At 39.4% G+C, this 14,472-nt stretch overlaps 1 protein-coding gene across 2 annotated transcripts in view; it reads left to right on the top strand.

The window, feature by feature from the left end:
* l(3)76BDm (trafficking protein particle complex subunit 8 homolog l(3)76BDm) overlaps nt 1-14,472 on the top strand; it is a 196,524-nt gene that overhangs the window by 379 nt on the left and 181,673 nt on the right. The gene's annotated exons all lie outside the window — the stretch shown is intronic.

Below are 14,472 nucleotides of genomic sequence, written 5' to 3'. Positions count from 1 at the left end.
TGCAGAATCACAAAAGCTTTCTTCAAAATGGTAGAGTGTAGAAGACAGACATTATTATGAAAGACGCTTTGGTGAACCAAACCCTGTTGGTACTGCTATGTGGTAACTATGAACGACACTGATGCAGGGATTCAAACTGTTTTTTAAAACCAACGTTCTTAAGCAGAGTAATTTTAGTACTAGATACATTGCAGGTAATTAACATTTTTGGTGAAAAAATAAAGAATGAGCAAAATATAGTGATCTATCTATCTATAGCCAGACACCATGATCGTGTAAGGGGTGGTCATTTGTCTCTGAATTCGTTGTTTCACAGGGAGGGGGACTAACCCACTTGTTGACACACAGGGAACACGTATGGGTTGGTTATATGGTTACCACCAAGCATTGTAAACGGTTTTCTGGCTTACAGGAAACCATTTGGCTTGTCAGTTAAAGCTACTGTACCTAAAAATGCTCTACATTTAGTGACAAACTAAATGGTTTTCCATAAGCCAGGAAACCATTTACATTTCTGGGTGGTGACCATATAAACAACCCTTAAGTGTTCCCTACATGTCAGCAAGTGGGTTGGCGGCGGAGGGTTAGTGCCCCTCACTGCAAACAACTATACTTTGCAATAGCCTATTAAATAAAACCGCCTGAATAACACTTGCGACAGCGTGTTTACTACTGATCCCATTGACTGAATATGCCAGTGCACCAAACATACTCAAATGTACACAATTTAATCACCATACATTTTCATGGTTACCTATCTTGACAAGCGTCACCTATTTTGGGGGGCTTTGCCCTCCCAGACCCCCTCAATGAGCAGTGGAAGCCTAACTGGGGGACTTCGTCCCCAGACCCCCCAATGATTATATCCTATGCTACCTAATATCATGCAAACTAAAATGTGCACTGCACTAAACTTGCGCCAGAACAGTTCCATGCATTAAGAGCGTTCATTAATCATGGTGCAATCATCACAAGCCCATGCATTGGCAAAGGTAGGTGTGATCATTAAGCAACTCTTTCTGTACATCACACAAGAAATATCCATTAAAATATGATAGTGTTTGTAGAGCAGCGCTTGGCAATTAAATGACATCATATTCTGTAAAATGTAAGCATGGAAAGTCACAATTAGATGACCAAGGCCAACACATGCAAGCATGTTTGAGCCTTCAAAAATGAACGATAAGATGTGCAGTATTGCGTACAATAATAGAACCTTCTATTTACAAAATTTTTTAAAAGCCTGCTATATATGCTAATCTGTAATAAATAACAAAGGATCCTGTAAACACTTCATTCCAATAGGAAATTTGGAAATACCACATTACTGTCATGCATAATTAACTGATATGTTAATATTTATGTTGGTGCAGTAATAAAGAAGAATTAATTCAGTATATATGGATGTGTGAAGCTATGGCATGGCAGGTCAGCCTTGTGTCTGTGTGGATTTGATAGTCATACAATACGCAGCCAGAGTGCTTTGTGCTGTCAGATACTTCTATCGACAGTAGTGACAATCAACTAATACCAGTATGTGGGTTTTGTTGTAAAAGCATCTTTTTTTTTTTTTTTTTTTTTTTTTTTTTTTTAGTGGATACCAGTACAGCATTTGATGAAAAGAAAAATGTTAGAAGACGTACTTGGTAAATACGATTATAATGAGTAAGCCAGTTCAGCACAGGCCATTCATATTGTTCTTGGCTGCTCTAGTCACAGTTATGGGGTTTTTCACCAAGCCTTCATAATATATCATGGGTGGCCTCTTTATACTTCCTGATGTACTACTAATAGCTGGTGAAAAATAACATTCATATTGAGTAGCTGAGGTGGCTGTTGTGTATGCTATTATAGAAGAATGAATGTGTGAATGTCAGGTATTGTTGCCTTGAAATGAGACATAACCCGTTTATAATGAGCCTGATGGAATGTGAGTTATCCAGTACTGTATTATGAGTATCAGCAAACAAGGGAAAAGAGTCTCAACATTTTCCCAACAGTATTATTGACTTGACAGGACTGTTAACAGTGCCAAACGAAAACCATAAACTGTTTCAATCCTCACTGCATGATAAATGAATAGTGTAGCTAGATTTTGCAGCTGTAGAATACAGTAGTTGGTGAATTTTGCCATTCATTATAATTTCCTCTCAGTCAAAATCAGTAATTCCAGGTTGGGAAAAACCAATTTTTTTTTTTTCTTTTTTCAACAAAATAATTTAAACCAATTTTTTCCTCTTGTTTTTGGGGTTTCTGTTATACAGTACTTAATATTAGTCTTTTCTGTTCCAACATTTCTTCCTGTATGTATATCAGTTTGACATGCAGTTTCTCATAGATATATGGTAATAGTCTGTAAAGTGGGCTTTTGGAAGCTTTTATTTTAATATCCATACCAGTACCAGTACATAAAAAAGTGAAAATACGGTACCTGATTTAGAAAGCAAGCTTTTATCAGCTGGCTTCGCTTGTATCACATGCTTTCTAATCACTGAGTGTATTAAAACATGGAAGACCTCTTTTGCTTTTGCAATTGAAAGTACTGTGTATATATACAGTGTATATATATATATATATATATATATATATATATATATATATATGTATATATCTATCTATAGCCCGAAGCCCTAATCCCGCAAAGGGTGGCCATAGACAAAACGCCTCCAAGTCGCTCTGTCACCCACCATTTGACTACCCTCCCCCCAACTCACCCCCCCCTCCCTCATATACCTCTCAACTCCCTCCCTCCACCTCATCCTCGGTCTACCCCTCCCTCTCCCGCCCTCCACCTCACCTACATACACCCTCTTAGTCAGTCTTTCATTCTCCATTCTCTCCACATGTCCAGACCACCTCAGTGTATTTCTCCTAATCTTCTCAACCACATCCACATCCACCCCACAACGTTCCTTCACTTTTTCATTCGTCAGCCTGTCCCTCCATGTCACTCCACATGCTTCTCTCAAGTAACTCATTTCCACTGCACTCACTCTTGACTTGTTCCCCTCTTGCAAGGTCCACGCCTCGCTTCCATATGTCAGGGTAGGGATCACAATACTATCATGCAGTGACATCTTAACTTCCATATTCACCTCCCTATTTCTCATCATTGCTTTCAGTGAACCAACAACCTTCCTTCCCTGCTGTACCCTTTCATGCACTTCATCCTCCAAAGTTCCATCCTTACTCATCACACTACCCAAGTACTTGAATGCACTCACATTCTCCATATCCTCACCATCCAACCTCACTGTACATTCTGTGACTTCATTCCTCTCAAACACCATAACTTTACTTTTGTTTACATTAACTTTGAGCTTCCTCCTCCTACACACTGTCCCAAATTCATTCACCAAACCTTGCAACTCCCATTTATCTTCACTCAATAATATTGTATCATCAGCAAACAGCAACACTGGAATCTTCCAAATCTCACCCCCATTCATTAGAGCCACCCCCATGTCTACTGCCCTACCTTGCACCTCCTTCAGAACCCCATCCTTGTATATATTAAACAGCCATGGAGACATCACACAACCGTGTTTCAGTCCCACATTGAGATCGAAGAACTCACTCAGCTCACCATCCACTCGCACCGTAGCCCTAGCTCCTTCATACATACTCTTCACAGCATTCAACAATTTCCCCTCCACCCCATATATTCTTAATACCTTCCACATACCTTGCCTATCTATTCTGTCATAAGCTTTCTCCAAGTCCATGAAGGCAGCATACACTTTCTTTCCCTTCTCTAGATACTTCTCCACTAAACATCTTAGAACAAATATCTGATCTACACACCCTTTTCCCTTCCTAAATCCCCCTTGTTCTTCTCGAACTAGCTCCTCTGTTATATGCCTAACCCTAACAATGAGTATTCTACCATATATTTTACCAGTCACACTAAGAAAGCAAATAGCCTACCCCTATGGTTACCACATACTTCTCTCTCCCCTTTTCCTTTGTGTAAAGGAACAATTATACCTGATTCCAGTCCTCTGGAACCCTTCCCTCTTCCCAAGCCAATCTACACAACCTCCATATCCACTTCACAACAATCTCACCCCCATACCTCAGCATTTCACCACACACTCCATCAATTCCTGGGGCCTTTCCCATCTTGATCTTCTTCATTACTTCCACTACTTCCGTCCTACTGATCTCTTCCTCCCTCCTCTCATCTCTTCTTCTCCCAGCCATTCCCCAGCCACTTATACTCGCATTGCTCTCACTCTCTGCATTCAACAAATCTTCAATGTGCTCCTTCCATCTCAATTTCTCTCGCTTCTCCACCAACAATCTATTATTCCTATCTTTCACTCCCCTACTATATCCCCTTTCACACTGCCTTACTTTCTGTACCTCCTTCCAAAACAATTTCTTACTTTCCTTCGATTTCACACTCAGATTCCTCCCAAACTCTTCATCCACTTTCTTCTTACTCTCCTTCACCAGTCTCTTCACCTCCCTTCTTCTCCTCACATATACCTCTCTCTTCTCTCTCTCATCTTCTCCCCTACCTACACTCGCTAACCATTCACTATATGCCTTCTTTTGTTCCACAGCGCATTTCACCTCATCAGTCCACCATGCTGTCCCTTGCACACCCTTGCATCTCCTCCTCACTCCACAAACCACCTCACACACTGCGCCTATCTCTTCCGTGAATATCTTACATAGGTCTTCCACCCCTTCCATCTGCTGTAGCTCATACCTTCCCAATCTTTCTTCCGCTATACTCTTATACTCTGCCATTTTCTCACTACCTTGCAAATTCTCCACTCTTCTCACAGGAGCTGTTTCCTCCTGTCTTCCCCTTCATCTCCTTAACCATTTTTTTGCAGCTTTATCTTGGCCATCACTAAGTGATGGTCCGAGACTCCATTCCCCCACCCTCTCCACACTCTTGCATCCAACACTTGTCTTCTCATTCGCTCATCCACACACATATATCTATCTATCTATCTATTGCCAGACGCCTCAATCCCGTTTGGGGTGGCCACAAACAAATCGCCTCCAAGTCGCCCTGTCCCCCGCCATTTCACTGCCCTGCTCCCAACTCACACCCCCCTCTCTCATATACCTCTCCACCCCATCCCTCCATCTCATCCTCGGCCTCCCCCTCCCTCTTCCCCCCTCCACCTCACTCACATACACTCTCTTCGTCAGTCTTTCACCCTCCATCCTCTCCACATGGCCAAACCACCTCAGTGTGTTCCTCATATCGCTTCCTATCACATCCACATCAGCACCACAACGCTCCTTTATATCCGCATTCGTCAGCCTGTCTCTCCATGTGACTCCACAGGCTCCTCTTAAATAACTCATTTCCACTGCTATCACTCTTGACTTGTGTCCTTCCAACAACGTCCAAGCTTCACATCCGTACGTTAGAGTTGGTATCACAATACTGTCATGTAGTAACTTTTTCACTTCCCTGTTTCTTATTACTGCTTTCAAAGAACCAGCAACCTTTCTTCCCTGCTGTACCCTTTCAAGCACTTCACCCTCCAAACCTCCATCCTTACTCATCACACTACCCAAGTACTTAAACGTACTCACATTTTCCAATTCCTCACCATCCAACCAAGCTGTACATTCACTGACTTCACCTCTCTCAAAGACCATCACTTTACTCCTCCCTACATTCACCTTTAGATTCCGTTTCTTACACACTCTCCCAAACTCATCCACCAAGCCTTGCAGCTCCCCTTCGTCTTCACTCAACAACACAGTATCATCTGCGAACAACAGTACAGGGAGTTTCCAAACACTATCCTCTCTCACCAGGGCCACTCCAACATCCACTACCCTACCTTGTACCTCTTTTATTACCCCATCCATGTACAGATTGAACAACCATGGAGACATGACACATCCCTGTTTCAAACCAACTTTCAAAGAGAAAAATTCACTTAGTTCACCATCCACACGCACTGCAGCCTTCTCACCATTGTACATACTCTTCACAGCATTCAGCAACTTCCCATCTACTCCATATATTCTTAACACTTTCCACAATCCTAGTCTATCCACCCTGTCATATGCTTTCTCCAAATCCATGAAAGCCGCATACAACTTCTTTCCCTTCTCTAGAAACTTTTCCACTAAAGATCTAAGAATGAATATCTGATCTACACAACCTCTTCCCTTCCTAAAACCTCCCTGTTCTTCTCCAACTAATTTCTCTGTTCTTTCTCTAACTCTGTCAATAAGTATCCTACCATACACTTTTCCTATTATACTAAGAAGACAAATGACCCTATGATTACCACACACTTCTTTTTCCTCTTTTCCTTTGTACAAGGGAATAATTATACCTGACTTCCAATCCTCCGGGACTCTACCTTCCTCCCAGACCAATCTGCACATCTTCCACATCCATTCTACTACTATCTCTCCCCCATGCTTCAGGATTTCACCACACACTCCATCAATTCCTGGGGCTTTCCCCGATTTAACTTTCTTCATTGCTTCCACAACTTCTATCCTACTGATTTCTTCCCGTCTTCTCACCTCCCTCCTTCTCCCAGCCATTCCCCAGCCACTTATACTCGCATTACTTCCATCCTCTACGTTCAACAATTCCTTAAAGTGTTCTCTCCATCTGCTCACTTTTTCTCCCTTCTCCACTAGTAATCTACCATTTTTATCTTTCACTCCCCTGCTAACTTCACTTCCACCCTACCTTACGCTTTTCTCCTCTTTCCAGAACATTTTCTTACAGTCCCTCCACTTTACACTCAAATTCCTTCCAAATTCCTCATCCACTCTCTTCTTACTCTCTCTTACTAATCTTTTCACCTCTCTCTTTCTTTCTACATATAACTCTCTATTCCACCTCTCAACTTCTTCCACCCCTCTATTTCTCATCCATTCATTGTATGCTTTCTTCTTTTGTGCCACAGCCTGTTTCACCTCTTCAGTCCACCACGCTGTTCCTTGCACCCCCCTCCATCTTCTCTTCCTTCCACACACCACATCACATGCTGCACATATTTCTTCTGTAAATATCCTACACACACCTTCCACGTCTCCCATCTGCTCCAATTCATAATATATATATATGTAAATATATATATATATATATATATATATACTGTACACACACACACACACACACACACACACACACACACACACACACACACACACACACACACACACACAGGTATACCCCGGTTTATGTAATTGGTTAGATAAAACCCCATTGTTAGGCGGGTTATCATATATGTGGGTACTTTTAACGTATTTCAATGTGGACCGTTTACCAGCCTTGGGTTTCCCCCCAAACCAAGTCCAAAATCCACCCAGATTAGCCCAAAAACAGGTTTAAAGACAATCTTAATGGCCTAACAGCTGTCAAGGAAGCTAACCTAAGCCTAAAACATGTAAATAACTCACTAAAACTAACAAATCAAATCTGAATATCGTTAAATATGCCTGGAAAAAATCAAGCTTATTAAACTGTACCCTAAAATGATAATGCGTACCCCACCTGTGGCTAAAACACATCATTCAAAGTCAAAAAACGGTTTATAAATCAACCAAAACACACAATTTTAGTCTAAAATATCATTAAAAATGTTAAGAAAAAAAAAAAACACCGTTAAACCGGGGTTTGGCCATCGTTAGGTGGGGTATGGTGCAATTTCTACCCCCATCGTTCGGCTGGGGTATGGCATCTCGGGGTATGATATAGGCTATCGAGGTATTACTTTATACATGTACACTATTTATATATATATTTGTATATATATATATATATATATATATATATATATATATATATATTTATATATATATATATATATATATATATACATATATATATACAGTGTTTTCTCGTACTTCAACATTTCGCACTTCGATGATTCATTCTTTGACGTGATGAAAAGTTACCGTTTTCCTCGACGGACGAAAATTTCATACTTCAGCGTTACTCCCCAGTCGAGAAAACGCCATCTACGCGTACCGATGCTCACTTGTTGGCAGATTACGACGAGGAGGCAGATGCGATGGAAATGACAGAGGGAGAGATGACTAGTGAGGATGAGACTGAAAGCCCAGAGCAGCCAAGGGAGGACAAGATGAGCATGCAGAAATTATCCCGCTGCCTGTCCACCATAACAGGGCTGGTAACCACCATTGAGGCATACACCAGGACCGTGCCAGAGGTACCAAAAGTCCTGTCCAGCTTGAATTCTGCAAAGTCAAAGCTGTTGGAAGTGTACAGTAACAGCATTAGGGAGCAGAAACAAAAAAAATATCAAGATATTTCCAGGAAAGACCAAATGTAGCAGATATTATTAGAGACTTGGATGTGTCTGATACTGGGGATGAGGAGGAAGGAGAAATGTACAGAGGAGAGGCAGATGAACTGGAACCAGGGTTCGGCTTCAAAGGATTCAGCCTAGGTGATGGTAATGGGTCTTCCCCAGAAAGGCCCATGTCACCTAGTCACTAGCCCCATCCACCCTGTACAGAAATTCACGAACACACACACACACACACACACACACACACACGTAGAGGGATTCAACCGAGTAGGACGTGCGACATCGGCGCTCCATACCGAACCAACACGGCCAGTGGCATTACCTAAATTAGTATCTTTGCATGAGTCAAGCTCTGTACTAGGTTAGACTAAGTGATTTTTCATTATTAAAAGGAAAAAATAATAAGTTTAAACAAGACTTGTTCAAACAGGAAAGAAAAACAAGACGAAAGAATATGCTGAGTCATCTGAGGTTTGTTTAGACTACAACAACACGGGGATTGTAAGTATATACTTTGCACTTTTAGTATTGCAAAATGGATACATACTTTAGTAGATCAAATTTGGAAAAGAAAAGGGATAAAAGTAAAAAGCAAAATGATGATTTCTACCAAGAACTGGTTGAAGTGGAGACTCAGAAGAGACTGGTTGAATGTGTAAACAAACTAGAAATGGCTTTCAGAAATGAAATTGATGAAATAAAGAAGCAGATGCACTTGCAAAAGGAAGAAATAGAAAAACTAGGAAGGGAGGCCAATAAGAAAGACACAACCATCAGTGAACTAACAGTGGAATTGAGTACACTTAGGAAGAAAGTGAGTGAAATTGCAAGTACAGTAGTCAATCACAAGAGTGTTATGGAAGAGTTAAAAAATGACACAGAGACAATTTGGCAAGTAAGCAGTCTTACTGACCAGAGCAGTGATATTGAGGAGAAGATAATACAGGTGAATGAAGCTGTGCAAAGCTACAAAAATGATGTGGAAACCACGTATGCTGAAATGGCGAAAGTAAAGAAAGACCTAGAAACAAGGGTGGAGGAAAAAAGCATTAAAAAGGAAGTGAAAAGAATAATCCAAAACAATCCAAAGTTAGTCAGAGATTCAGTAGATATAAACAAATCTATAGTAATCACTGGTATAGAAGAGAAAGATCTAAAAAACAAGATCACAAGAGACAAAAAGGAGATGGCAAATGTAATGAGCTTACTGAAGGAAGTATCAGAGGAAATCTGTAGTAAAGACATAGAGGAACACAAAAGGTTAGGGAAATATGAGAAAAGCAAGACAAGACCTCTAAAGGTGACTTTCCAGAGTGTAAACACCGTGGAAGAGATACTAAAAAATGCAAAGAATCTTATGGAAAAAGAGGAGTTCAAAAATGTATGGATAAAAAGATGCCTAACACAAGAGGAACTGGAATTACTGAAAGAGAAAAAGGAGGAAGCAAAAACAAAAAATGAGGGAAGATCAGAAGAGGAAAAGAAGAAATTTTTTTACAAAGTAATAGGATTGCAGGTACGAAAGTGGTACACAAACAGGATAGAATAAAAAGGAGGAAGGTAGTAGAACCATGTCATGACAAGTATATAAACAAGAAGATAAAGTTGATGTACTCAAATGTGGATGGAATGGTATCTAAATTACTAGAGATGAATGATTATGTCAGAGAAAATGAACCACAAATAATATGCCTAACTGAAACAAAATTAACACCAAGGATATCCAATGACATACTAAACTTAGAGGAATACAATATATGGAGAAGAGACAGAAATTTAAAAAAAGGAGGAGGAATTATAATATTAACTAAGAAAAATCTAAAAGTCAATGAAATAAAACTAGATATACCATCACAAGTAGAACTGATTGCAGTAGAGATCAACACATCTGAAGGTAAAGTAATTGTAGCCAATTTGTACATGCCACCCAGATCAAACAAATGGGAAAGAGATGAATATGAAGACCTGGCAGAGAGTACAATTCAGAGTTTAAGATCATTACTACATAAAATGGAAGAGAAATCAGAAAGAATTATACTAACTGGGGATTTCAATACAAATATAAATTGGAATACTCTAGATATAATTAGCCAAGAAAGCTGTTGGGACCAAAAGCTCCTGGATGTTGTACAAGAGTTCTTCCCAATGCAACATGTGAGGGAAACCACCAGAAAAAGGGGACTTGATGTACCTTCAGTGCTAGATCTAATATTTACTAGGCAAGAAAATTATATCGACAGTTTAATATATCACCCTCCACTCGGCAAAAGCGATTATGCAGTACTAAATTATAACTTCAGGATAGCATATGACATAGTAAACAGCAATGACAGTTACAAAAAGAGCCTAAACTATAAAAAGGGAAATTATCAAGACCTAAAGAAGTATTTCTTAGAAGTTGATTGGGAAAATGAGCTTAGAGGACAAGGTTTAAATGCTGTATATAAAAATTTTTGTGAATTTTATGAAATAGGAGTCCAGAAGTACATCCCACAGCACAAAGAAGCAGATAAGAAAATACAGAAATGGTTCAGCACAGAATGTAAAAAATCAAAAGAAAGAAGAGATTTGTTGTGGAATAGATACAGAAGACATAATAGTGAAAGGGCATATAATAATTACAAACAAGCAAGAAACGATTATACAAGAATAAGGAGGGAAGCCCAAAAACTGTTTGAGGAGGATATAATAAATAAAAGTAGTGATCAACCAAAGCTGTTTTACAGCTATATCAGAAGCAAAACCAAAGTAAAAGATATAATACAATCAATTACGGACGAGGGAATCACTTATACACAAGAGAAGGATATTGGTGAAGCACTAAATAAGAATTTCCAATTAGTTTTTACAGAAAAAAAAAATTTTGAGAGGGACTATGTGGAACATGCATGTCCACACATACTACCAGATATACAAATAGCAGAAAAAGTAATACAGGAGGAGTTAAGTAGATTAGACAGAGGAAAAGCAAGTGGTCCTGATGAAATTTCATGTTGGTTATTACGAGAATGTGCAAAGGAGTTAAGTAAACCATTATTTTTAATTTTCAAGAAATCCTTGAGTCAAGGTAAACTACCTGATATTTGGAAAAAAGCAAATATTGTCCCCTTATTCAAGAAAGGAAATAGACAAAATCCACTCAACTACCGACCAGTATCACTGACCAGTGTTGTAAGCAAGGTATTAGAAAAGCTTATAAGAAAAGCTTGGGTAAACCATCTAGAAGAACACAGTATGATAACAGAAAGACAGTTTGGTTTCAGAAAAGGAAAATCATGTGTTACTAATCTGTTCAGCTACTATGACAGAGTAACAAACACAATACAGGAAAGGGAAGGATGGGTGGACAGTACGGTATCTATTTAGATTTCAAGAAAGCTTTTGACACAGTACCACACCAAAGACTTTTATGGAAACTGTACCATCAAGGAGGAATTCGAGGCAAACTGTTTTGTTGGATGCAAGACTTTCTCATAAAAAGAGAAATGAGAACAGTACTAAGAGGAAACTACTCATCATGGAAAGAAGTGACTGGTGGAGTACCACAGGGTTCAGTGCTGGCACCAATCATGTTTTTAGTGTATATAAATGATATAAACAGTAACACTGGAAATGAGAGCTATCTGAATATGTTTGCAAATGATGCAAAAATACAAAGGAGAATTACTAACACAGACTCTTGTAAAGAGCTACAAGAGGAATTAAATAAACTTCATGAATGGAGTAGTACATGGCAAATGAAATTCAATGTGGACAAGTGTCATGTAATCAAGTTTGGTAAAAGTGGAAAAAGACCTGATTGGGATTATAAGTTAGGAAATAAAACCCTATACACATCAGAAAGAGAGAAAGACCTAGGTGTGATCATTAATAACAGACTATCCCCGGCTGACCACATGAGCGAGAAGGTACGGAACATGTATACACTGCTTGCAAATATGAGAATAGCATTCACATACATAAATGAAGACATGCTAAGAAGGATAATAACATCATTCATTAGACTAACCCTGGAATATGCATCAGTAGTCTGGAGTCCTCATCTCAAAAAGCACATAGACAAGATTGAAAAAGTTCAAAGAGCCGCTACAAGATGGATACCAAGCTTAAGGGACCTAAGCTACGAAGAAAGACTAAATAAACTGAATCTACCAACACTACAGGAGCGAAGGAAAAGAGGTGACATGATAATGCTATATAAGTGCATATCAGGGAAGGAGAAAATAGACATAAATGATTACTTAACACATGGAGAAGCATCAGCAAGAGGACACTGCAAAAAACTGCATAAGAAGAGAGGTGATAAAGACGTAAGGAAATTCAGTTTCCCAAACAGAGCAATTGACCAATGGAATGCACTACCGAGTGAAATAGTGTGTGCCAAAACAATTCACAAATTTAAGGATATGTACGATAAATATGGTTGAAGACACGGGACATTACGAGCTTGACTCATTCCTGTAAAGATACAATTAGGCAAGAACAATTAGGTAAGGTAAGGTAAGAACACACACACACACACACACACACACACACACACACACACACACACACACACACCTAGTCACTATCCCCCATCCACCCTGTACAGAACTTCGCATGCCCTACAAGAACATCCTCACCTAACCACTGCATTTTTTCTTTTTTGGTCAGTTTTTCAATAAGTTGTGTACTCGTGTGTGCATTTTTTATGTTTACTTGTTATTATCACCCAGATTGACCCTAATGTCAATGTAATGTAACCTAACAATATTCTTCAGTTCATTTTGTTAGGTATTTCTTGTGTTTGAGGATTTTTTTTTTGGAAAGGTTAGGTAGCTCTCCCTCTGGAACACTTTTAATTTTTCATATAAACAATTAACTTCATACTTCGACGTTCCACACTTCGCGCAGTTTTGGTGGAACATACCTCCGTCAAAGTATGAGGAAAGATTGTCTGTACTGTATATATATATATATATATATATATATATATATATATATATATATATACGTATTTATATATATATATACCGTACTGTATATTGGACAACCAGGGTGACATAATACATCCCTATCTTAGACTTTTATTAATGTTGAAAGGAGCACTGAATTTCTTCCTCACCCTGATGCATGTGGTGCTTCCTTCATAAAAGGATTTTTTTCACCTTAACAAACTCTTCCTACATCATAATTAGGATACCTAACACACTCCATGATCCTTTCCAATCCTCCCAATCATAAGCCTCCTTCAAGTCCATAAATGCAGCATGCAGCCTCTTATTCTTTGTAACGTGCTTCTCCACTAAAGATCTCATTGTAAATATTTGGTCTACACATCCCCTACACTTTCTAAGCCCACCCTGTTCCTCACCTGTGTTATCCTTTGTTGTACTACACACCCTCTCTATAAGCACCCAACAAACACCTTTCTGGTATACTCAATAAACTGCTGTCTCTGTGATTCTTACACCCTTCCTTATTCCTCTTTCCTCTATACTGTACAGTGGAATTATTATCATAGCACTTAATATGAGCATTGTGGTATGGAAATGGATGTGATAGAAAGCATTAGGAGAAATACATTCAGGTGGTTTGACCATGTAGAGGGGATGGAGAGTGAGAGACTAACAGGGAGAATGTAGGTGAGTGAGGTGGAGGGGGGGAGAGGGAGGAGGAGACTGAGGACGAGATAGGGGGATGGAATGGAGAGGTATATGTGAGATGGGGGTGTGAACTGGGGGGGCAGACAGTGAAATGGCATGGGACAGAGTGACATGAGGCGATTTGTTTGTGACCACCCCTTACGGCAGCCCTGTGCAACCTGCGGCCCAAGGGCCGCATGCGGCCCTCAAAGGCTTTCAATGCGGCCCTTTCTCCTAAAAATAAATAAGCTATAGTGCGGCCCTCAGAGAGAGAGAGAGAGAGAGAGAGAGAGAGTGTTACCAACTAGAGCCCACCGAAGGTTTGATTAAAATATTAAATTCATATTCTTGTGTACCAATTTTACCATCTTTTTCCTATTTCATTCACTAGTGTACAGATTTTAGTTATATTAGAACAGAAAATAACATATTACTTGAAATTTTTAATTATTATATAGTACATATATAGATTGAGTGATCCTTGGCTGTCTGTCTATGAGTCAGACACGTATGATTCACGTACTGTACAGTAGTATGGTACATGTGTTCCCGCCTGACAGTGCCAC

The sequence above is a fragment of the Coenobita brevimanus genome, chromosome 89, assembly GCF_032717465.1.
Source record: "Coenobita brevimanus isolate Jiangsu-jjx chromosome 89, ASM3271746v2, whole genome shotgun sequence".
In the NCBI taxonomy this organism is placed as follows: domain Eukaryota; kingdom Metazoa; phylum Arthropoda; class Malacostraca; order Decapoda; family Coenobitidae; genus Coenobita; species Coenobita brevimanus.
This window is presented reverse-complemented; position numbering and strand designations above follow the sequence as displayed.